Source organism: Triturus cristatus, chromosome 7 (genome assembly GCF_964204655.1).
Source record: "Triturus cristatus chromosome 7, aTriCri1.1, whole genome shotgun sequence".
NCBI classification, from domain to species: domain Eukaryota; kingdom Metazoa; phylum Chordata; class Amphibia; order Caudata; family Salamandridae; genus Triturus; species Triturus cristatus.
Genome location: NC_140590.1, coordinates 1,178,723,001 through 1,178,733,039, shown reverse-complemented (window position 1 = coordinate 1,178,733,039; position 10,039 = coordinate 1,178,723,001). Strand labels below are relative to the sequence as shown.

General features: G+C 41.8%; 1 long non-coding RNA gene across 1 annotated transcript; it reads right to left on the bottom strand.

Moving 5' to 3' along the window:
* Nucleotides 1-5,474: 5,474 nt before the first annotated feature.
* LOC146811388 (uncharacterized) lies at nt 5,475-8,851 on the bottom strand. Its single transcript, XR_014965816.1, has 3 exons — nt 8,771-8,851; nt 8,572-8,685; nt 5,475-6,104 (listed from the first exon to the last, which is right to left on the bottom strand). It is a non-coding gene; the product is annotated as an uncharacterized LOC146811388 (long non-coding RNA).
* Between the last annotated feature and the right edge of the window lie 1,188 nt (nt 8,852-10,039).

The following is a 10,039-nucleotide window of genomic DNA, read 5'->3' as shown; positions in this document are numbered from 1 at the left end:
TTTCCTTAGTCCTTTCTCAATGTTGTGTCCCAGATACTGTACTTTCTTCTTGCAAAACTGTAATTTTGCTGGTGACACTTTAAGTCCTCCATAGGCCAAATGATTCAGCAAGGCTATTGTATCTACCTCACAGGCTTCACGTGTTTTTGACGCTACTAAAAGGTCGTCAATATATTGGACCAAAACAGAGCTTTCAGGCATTTCTAAACTCTCCAAAGACTTCTTTAATAACTGATTGAATATTGAGGGGCTTTCTGTATACCCCTGTGGGATTCGGCACCATGCCAAAATACGCTCACCAAAACGAAATGCAAAAATTTGCTGACTGTCGTGATGCAATGGGATGGAAAAGAAAGCATGACACAGATCAATCACCGTGTACCATTCTGCATCATGGGGAATCTGATATAAAATCACTGATGGATTTGGTACAATGGGACAACATGATACCACAATTGTATTCACCTTTCTCAAATCTTGCACTATTCTAAATTTCCCATTAGGCTTTTTCAGTCCCATTATCGGTGAATTACATGGACTACTCATTATTTCTCTCGAAATTCCTTGCCTGATCATTTTCTCAATCACAGGAGTTACACCTTCAATTATTTCAGGTGTCAATCTGTACTGTGGAACATTTGGATATGTTACTCCTTCTTTTACAGTTATTTTAACTGGATCTACATTTCTCATTAGTCCTACATCTTCTCCAGTGAAATCCCAAACCTCTGCCTTTACAGATTTTCTCAGTTCTTTTGGTAATTCATCAGGGTTGAATACAGCATATGTTTCAGTAACTTCACTTTCTCTGTTAGCTAAGGTCATCTTATACAATACATCATCATCTGGTGTTTCAAAAGCTATTCCATCCGGAGTACAAAATATAGTGCAATTCATTTTGCACAACAGGTCCCTACCTAATAAATTCACAGGACTGGAGTCACACACCACAAAACGGTGCATTTCTGAAAATTTCCCTATGCTAACCTGTACTGGTTCTGTAAGGTATGTCTTAATCTGTCTGTTGGACACACCAACTACTTGGATCGTTTCATCCGAGAGGGGAAGATTCTTAACATCAGCTGATATAACAGTTGATCGAGTAGCACCAGTATCCACTAGGAAAGTAATATTTTCATCATTAACCCTCCCATCTACAAAGGGTCCTGTCTGGTCTACTTCTAGAGTTGTGCCAAGTACGCACTCTTCTTCCTCCCTTCGGCACCGTCAATAGCTCTCTTCTGCGTCACTCTCATCGCGTTGCAGCCAATACTGCGAGACAGCGCGAGCGCGTGGCGGCTTATTTACCTGTTCTTCATTGTAGAATCCCAATTCACTACTATACTTCTGTGTGTTTCTGCTCTGTGGAAAAGGCGGTTTTGGCACCTGATTCTGTGGGGGAACAACTTGCTGCTGTTGCTGCAGTTGACCACTCACCTCATGCTGCACCTGTGGGTTCAATGATGGATTTTTATTGTTAGTACTCGGGGGAAACTTACACTCAGATTTCCAATGCCCTATCCTGCCGCAATTATGACACGGAAATTTCTTTTTAGCTTCTTCAATGTTCCCTTTGTACTTACCATTATTAAATTTTGGCTTTGACCCTGCTTGTTCCACTAATTGTGCTTCTTGTCTCTCCGCTACCTTTACCTGTGCCCACATTGCCTTCTCTTTTAGCTTCCGCTGTTTTGCTTCAATCACTTAAGTATTTAGCATGTCTCAATACTTCATCTATTTTCTTGTTTTGACAATCTACCGTATGTTGTTTTATCATCTCACCAATTTCTGGACGTAAACCATATACAAATCTGTATACAAAATGTCTCAAATCCTTTTCACTCAAATCTCATCTCCGCTAAACTGCTTAAAAGCTTGTATTAGCCTCTCGTAACATGCATGCACTGACTCTTTACTTTCCTGGTGTGTTCGATCAATTTTTACCCAGTCTGTCTCTTTAGGGGGCACTTTATTTTTCAGAAATACCATAACCTCCTCATATTTCTTCATTACCTCGGGGTCTGGTGCTCCTGTTTTAGGATCCCTAGGATATTCCTTGGTTGGCCAATTTATCATCAGCTTGCACTCTGACCATAGATCTGCTGGTACAATTATGTCAAATAGACTATTCAAATCAATCCATAGTACTTTAGACAATTTCACAAATCTGTCTACCTGTCTGTACCACTCGACAGGCTTTTCGCGTAGTCGAGGGAAATCATTCGTAAAAGACAAAATATCTTGTCTTGTCCATGGGACATGTACATATCCTCCTCCTGGAATCTCTCTCATAGGGCATTCTGTCACTACCTTCTCCTTCTCTCTTACAGGAAAGGCTGAAAATGTCTTATCTGAGGCATCTTCTCGTTTTCTATACCACCTGCTTCTCCATTTAGCCACGTCTCCCCATTTTCTCAGCAAAATGATTATGTCCTTAATTTGACCTATTCGTCCTGTGGTGTTCATATTCTCAATGTCCTTTTCAGTGAATTCTACTCGATATTGTTTCTGTAAGGCTTTTACCTTTTCAATATCAATGCCCATCTCATTTGCTACTTCTTCTAACCTTTCATGTAAGTTTTTCGCTCTCCAGGTCAAACTTTTGCACAAAAATAATAGTTCTTCATCCTGATAGGTTTTCAATTTTTCTCTCGGGATAGTCCCTACGATTAATTCTTCCGATACCATTCGTAACTTGGCCACATCAATTGATTGGGATTCTTTGTCTTTCCTCTGCAAGCTTCTTAACCATTCACTTAACTCGTCTGTTGATGGTCCTACTGGTTTTTCTATACTTCCGTGTCCAAAATCTTTTTGTGTTTCTGACACTGTCTCAATCATTGTCATACGTCTCTCTGCACAATTCTGATCTACAAATGGATTATTTGTAAAATTTGGTTCCATTACACTCATAGTCTGCCTCCATGGATTCTCATTCTGACTCACTCTTGGTTGTTCTACGGGTTTATTACTTCTGTAAAGGACTGTCAAACAATGCTCATTGTCCTTCTGTTTGTCAAAAATAGGCATTACTGGACCTATCGTTACTGGAACAGTTACTGCTTCTAAATTCTTAGTCAGTTCTCTTATTTTCTCAGTTAATTCCAGGGTTGTTTTTGCTAATTCTGCAAAATTTTATCCATCTGTTCTTCCTTACGATCTCTTTTCTACTTCCCTGGTACCACTGTTTTTACTCAAACTTAGGGATTCTGGTTTCGATTTTATAATTCGCATCGTTTCCCTCATTGGGGCACTTGGAGTTAATATTTCTGGTTCTGGTCGATACGGTGGTGGATTTTTATAGAACATATCATCAAGAACATCATCCTCAGACTCATTCGCTCCATACCCTTTCGACTCCAAATTATGCCTCTTTTCTGCACACTTTCGACCTTCATTCTCTCCTACAGTTCTTACAGGGAACACACCCTCAGTCATACTCGCAGCTCGCCATCTTTTCATTCGATCGCTATGTGTTTCGTGTCCGTATGGTCTTCCAAACCAGTACCTATATCCTCTACCATTTCTTTGTCTTTCTCGTTCATGCATTTCGTCTTCCCATTCCGTCAAAGCCTCAAACTGTGTCGGTCTAGGTCTTGGTTCTAAATTCATCGTCTTTTCCCTTAAATTTCTTAAAACAGCCAAATTAAATGAACCATGCTCTGGGAAAGCTAATACGCCGTCATCCTTAGTGTATTTCACCCAGTTATCCAACGAAATTCAAGTATGATACCCATATTTCGCAATCATAAAGGATGCAGGGGTTTTCGGTGGAGGAAGTAACTGTCCTTCCCTAGTCTTAACTGGTTTGTCCTTCTTAAACCACTTCTTGATTCTCCCTAACCAGGTTCTCTTTTCTTTCTCTGGTGGGTCGTAATACATTTTCTTGTCTTTCGCGCAACGCTAGTCCCTCTGGACAACTGTACCCCTAATCTATCCAATCACAGCGCGACTTCACACTAACGCACCAATTCAGAGCTTCCACGTCACTGTCACAGTCCTCAAATCCTAGCGCGACTCACACTAACGCACCGATAAGGAGCGTCTACGTCACCCAGTTTCCTACAATCCTAGCGCGGCGTACACTAACGCACCAATCTGGGGCGTTTCACGGTTCTGACCGACTGTCCAATCCCAGCGCGGTCGTTCTGACGTCAGCAGCCGCTGCGGCAGCTCCTGCTCCTGTCTACCCCTCCTTTACAAATCCACTCAGTAAGTTTTTTGTTTCAATTTCTGTTAGTAACATAGAAACATCTCCATTGTCCAAATTGCTAACCAAAGAACAGCAAAAAGACATTTCTCACGAGAATTCCGTCTTTCCCGAGAGCAGCGCTTACCTCTGCCCTACTACGGAATCTTTACTTCCGTTGATAAAGTAGCACATCCCTCTACTTCACCCTTCTAACAAGCATTAGCTAATTGTTTCTTTAGCATTTAAGACACATAGTTGGAGACCCAATGCTCCTGAGAAATAAACCCAGAGCTTCGCAATTAACCCAAATGCCTTTACATTCACACTCGTTCACACAAGAAAATGTAGTACATTCACACAGAATCCTGTCTTTCCCGAGAACAGCGAACAGTCTGCCCTGCTACAGAATTATGTCATACGTTAACAAAGCAGCGCTTACCTCTCCTTTGTCCTTCTAACAAGCTCAGAGAGTACCTATTACCTTTCCAGTGATAAGCGTTATCGGACTGCCAGTTGGATCCCTGGTACCTAAGACCAGAATTTCACAGCTATCATACACACTTCTCTCACACTGTAAATGTCTCTAATGGCAACACACGACGATGCTACCGAATCGAACCCAGACAATGCGCCGTGCAACTTCAATTGTCACACGTTTCCCCTGTGTACCTACAGGGCAACAACAATTCCGTCTTTCCCGAGAGCAGCGTTTACCTCTGCTCTACTACGGAACCGTTACAAACTTCTGACTTCCTACATCCCAGAAGCCGTGCAAACAACGTATAACTCAACGCAACTCAACATAGAGTGTTAGTACATAAATCAATACCAATCAATAACCAAAATCAATAAGCAATGTACAAGCAATAATCACTAAACCAAAACAATAACAACCATCATCTTGCTACCAGAAAAACTGCTCCAGCGCGGAGTGCAAAATCCCTCCCTGCCGTCACGGACGAAAAGATCTCACATACATACACTATCCATACATTCGCTGGTGGGGCCCATAACACCAACATTCACTCACCATCAGTCCGTGCGGAAGGGGATTATCCTTCCGAGTGCTGGAAAATGTGAGGGGAAAAATACCACATCTACCCTAATGAGCAACAAATCTACACAACCTTCTAATACTCGTTAGGCCCTAAACTTCACCTTTAGTATTCCTCTCATAAAACGGGACGGATCAGTTAGTTGTAGGTTTAAGTAAATTTCTAATTCTCTAATTAACCTTTTCATTAACACATTTCAATGAATAAACAACCCAACTCATTTCTATAGATGTTCAAATTCAAATTTATATTAATATTGCAAATTAAATCATTCATTTGATCAAGTTGCCATTCATATTTACCTACTCTGGCTAAAGTCGTCCTCTATGTCAAATCTGGCAGTCTCGCAAATCTATGCCCATCAATTTTATTAGGTTCAGTTCATCAGGAGTTTGGGCATTAATTCAGTCTGTCAAAGATTCAGGCAAACAGCTGTCCTGCAGTGTCACCGTCCTCTCCGTCAGCATACCGTCAGGAAATCGAGAAAGGCCAGAAACTAACCCGCCTCCTACCTCTCTATTCTACCATAATTTATAGTAAAATCAATATCAAATGTATCAAAGTTTTGGGCATCCGAGTTCGCTGATTGGACAATCAGGGATCATCCTTTTAAGTTCCCACGAAAGTGTCTTTTGGGTTATGACCCTTGTCAGTTCCGGTTCACACAACAGTCTTTGTTCGGAATATTTGGACGACGTCCCAGGCAGTCCTTGAAAGGTACATGTTCATCTGGGGTCAGGTCCAGGCCACTGTATATCTGTTGTCAGCGCAGGCGCACTTCACCCAAGCCTTGTTCAGCGTTGGCAGTCGGGTTAGGCACCAAAGGCAGCCATCTTTCAATAGGCCAAAATGGTCAACTTAAGCAAAGAAACACAAAAACGTAATTAATACATAGAAATGACTAATTAAATGTTATTCCCTCGCTAATACCCATATGTGTATGTATTTATCTAGCAAAAAGCAACACTCAGTGCGGTTTATACCTACTGAATAAAGCACGAATCACAATTACATCACAAAAGCGACATATATCATGCAATATTCTAATTGTCTATCATTAGTATGCGTACGAAATTTAGTTCACGTATTAATTAAGCCATGCAGATGCAAATTCCACGTGTAATTCGTATATTAGTAAGGTTGGTAAATATTTTCCACATCACTCTAATCCATTAGTTCAATTATAATTAATTAATCTAATTAATAAAACAACATGCAAAATGGGGTGGGTATACAAAATGTTGCAGAACCCGCTCCAGCAATCATACATTCTCACACCTAGAGATGGTACAACATTAGACACTTAGATTCAGATGTAGTAAACCACCAATGTGTAGGAGACGGTTTACTCTAAGTGCATTTTATGACGGGTGGTAGATAGACCCGCTCTCCCAATGGTATCAATAAGTTGATTAAAATCAACTGCCATTTAAATCAAGAAGCTTCCTATCTGAGAGAAGCAATCAAGTGTATCCGCAAGCCAAATTAATCTAATTATTGTTGTCATAAAGTATATGCCCGTATTATATACGGAATACATTCATTATAGTAGCACAAGAAAGCATGCAAGCTTGTTATAGTGTGCTGTGTGTGGTAACTATATGCTTTCAAGCCAACGTGTCTATTAACCCTCCATTGTCTCTCTTTTCCCAGTGTTCCTTCCTTTCCTCGTGTTTTATTCTTCCATCTCGTTGTCCTTTGTCAACTGTTCTTGTGTATCTCTCTCTCCTGCTCTGTTCCTCACGTCTCCCCTGTCTTGTCTCTTTCTTGTTCTGTCATCACACTCCCCTCTCCTCCTATTTTCTGTTCTGTTTCCTCTCATCTCCTGCCAGTCCCCTCCCTCTGACCATCTTTCATGTCTCTCTTTTCTATGATTGCCTGCCTTTCTGTCACTTCTCTCTTTGTCGCCTCTCCGCTGCCTTTTTCTCTACTGTCTTTTATTTCTTTACCTGTGCTCAACTTCCCTCTCTCTTTCCCCTCCCTCTTCCTCTATTTACAGCCCCTTCTCCCTCTTTCTCTCCCCCTTACCTGTCTCAGATACTCGCTCTCATAGCTGTCTCTATCTCACTAGTCTTTATTTCTTTTTCATCTGTCACTATCTTTCTCTATCACTTTCTTTTTCTCTCGCTTTTTCTACCTCTGGATAGACCCCTCTTTTTTTATTTTCCACTCTATCATTTTCAAAAATACCTCATACATTTCCGGCTTCCCAGCCTGCCAACTTTCTTGACCACTTCATTCATGTAAAATCTCGTTCACACACCTCTCCCCAGAGGCGCAACTAAAGCCACATTTCGGAGGGGGGCTACTAAAAATTTCGGGGGGGTTTATTCTCCCATCAATATGCAGAGTGGAGATGCAGGGGCTCTAAGAAGGGGTGAAAACACAACGCCTCGTTAGCAAGTTAATGTTTTTTTAAAAGACCTGTGGGCAGCTGTGTGTTTGACCGGGAAGCTGTCTCAGCCCAGGCTGAAGAAAAGTGGGAAAACCCACTTAGTACCTCGCACTGTTCACTGGGAGGGAAAGGGTCCCTAAATATACATTGTCACTGTATAATTTTTAAGTGAATAATTATTAGTTGCAAATGGGAAGTGTGTTTAGTGACTTTCATTCAATTTATAACAGCAAACATCGCAATAATATTGTTGATTTCACAATATATGTGGAAATAAATACATCATATTCAAATTGCAAAGGTATCCAATAAGGAAAAAATCAATCAAGCTATTATTGTCTTCATGGTGTTGTTGAAGCCCAATGCATTTCGGGATTTTGTAGAATCCCTTTGTCAGGGGCAATCTAAAATATAAGCAGAAAACACAAACATATGTCTAGACAATGTACATTTGAAATCGCAAACAAGATTCAAACTGATGTGACAACGGTGGACACACAAGGTGTAAAACTTGGAGATTAGGTTACAAGTGTAAACAATCGAGTAAGTATGTAGTGGGCAAGTAGAAAGAGTTCGGTGAGTGTAGTGGTAAGGAGGCCCGTATATTAAAAGCCTGATGAAGAGGAAGTCCGTGTGGCACTAAGGAAGAGGTTGGTGTAATTGAGAAAAGACAGTGAAGTAATCCCATGAGTAAGGTATCACCAGTGTTTGTGTGAAAAATAAAACGAGAGGGCGCTCACCTCAATATGGCAACAATATGAGACAATAAAAAAAGAATGAGGCGAAAATAATGAGCCAGTGATTGCTTCGAGGAGCAAACTCTTCGAATTCTGCAGGATGGAAATGAAATGAAAAAACGTTGTGGTTTATAGTGAGAAAAAAAAAATACTGTGCTGTCCCAAACGAGCAAGGGAGGAGACAACTCGTACCTGAAGTCTCGGTAAGACTGGAAACACTGAGTTTCCGTGTGTAGCTCGTAGCAAGAAGTCGTGGCGCCGCAACAAGAGTAAACAAGAAGATGTCTTTGTAGGTAGACAAGTAATCTGCAAACACAAAAAATAGTGTTGCTAAATGGTGAAATGCCAGTCGATGGTTTGAAAAGAGAGCAGGGAGCGAACTCTGAAATACCTGAAAACCACCAGTTCACGGAATGAACGGAGCGTGATGTTGATAGCACAAGGAACCAGAACTCGCCTCAAGGAAGCGCGGTGAGGCGCGAGAAGATGACGAACGAATTAAGTGCACATGAATCAATGGATACGGAAATAGGACTAAAAATGAATCGGGTCGACGGAGTATACGGTGATGCGAAGGCTGACACACACGGGGGGGGGCTTTTGAGTCCAATGGGCATTGCGCGCCTGCCTCTCCCTCTCTTTCCCTCCACCTTTCCTGCCCGCCTCCATCCTTTTCCCTTCGAGCTCCCTCCTCCTCCAGCTCTACTCTTTCTTCATTTCCTCCCTTCCTCTCTTTTAAAAGGTTTTGATTTTAAGCATGCTTGAGTTTGCTCACCATCTCTAGGCCTGGAAACAATACTCCAGGTGTGGCCTCTGGAAGTGTGACCAGTGCTCTAGACGAGCCCTGCAGAAACGGACAGGTTACACTTACAGGGCAAGATACTTAGAATCTGCTTAATTTGAGAAAAACAAAAGAAAAACAAAAGAAGTGCCAGGGCTGCCAATAACCGTACCAACACAACTGCTAACTAATGTGACCATTCAAACTATTCCAGGATCTCAAAGCTCTAAGAATAGCTTGGGCTGCAGGTATTAGTCATTTTAATATATATTGAAATAGTAAACAACTGTTGTTGTGCTCATTCCAAAATTAGACAGACAGCGTCTATGTGGTGCACTGTCATGAGTGCTGGTGCCGACAATTAAGTGCTGGTGTCGAGCACCGGAAACCACCGGCTCAAATTAAGCACTGCTTAGAATGCGCTTTCCAGAACTAGGATGAGGTGCTTGGAACTGGGCACAATGCTCAGGACATGGCAACAATTATCAGTAAGAGGCACCTAGAACCATGCAGAATCCACTGCATAAGAGTGCTGGACTCAATACTCTGGATGAGTCCTCCAGAAATTCACAGGATGGCCCAGATGAGTCCTGCAAACTTGAAAAGACTACTCAGGAGCGAGCCTCTTGAGGTCCACAAACAATACCTAGACGAGGCCTCTAGAATCAGACACAACACGCTGGATGAACCCTTCATAAAAGGACAAAATACACTGAAATAGGCATCTTGAGCTGTCCTATCACCAACTCCATTTCGCTTCACGTTCAAAATAGGTGCAGCAACAAAACGGAGCAAGCTCTGGCCCTCACGCGCCATATTGAAACACTCCCAGGATAGGCTGCCTGCCACACATTCTTACATCTGTATCAGTCCCAAGGA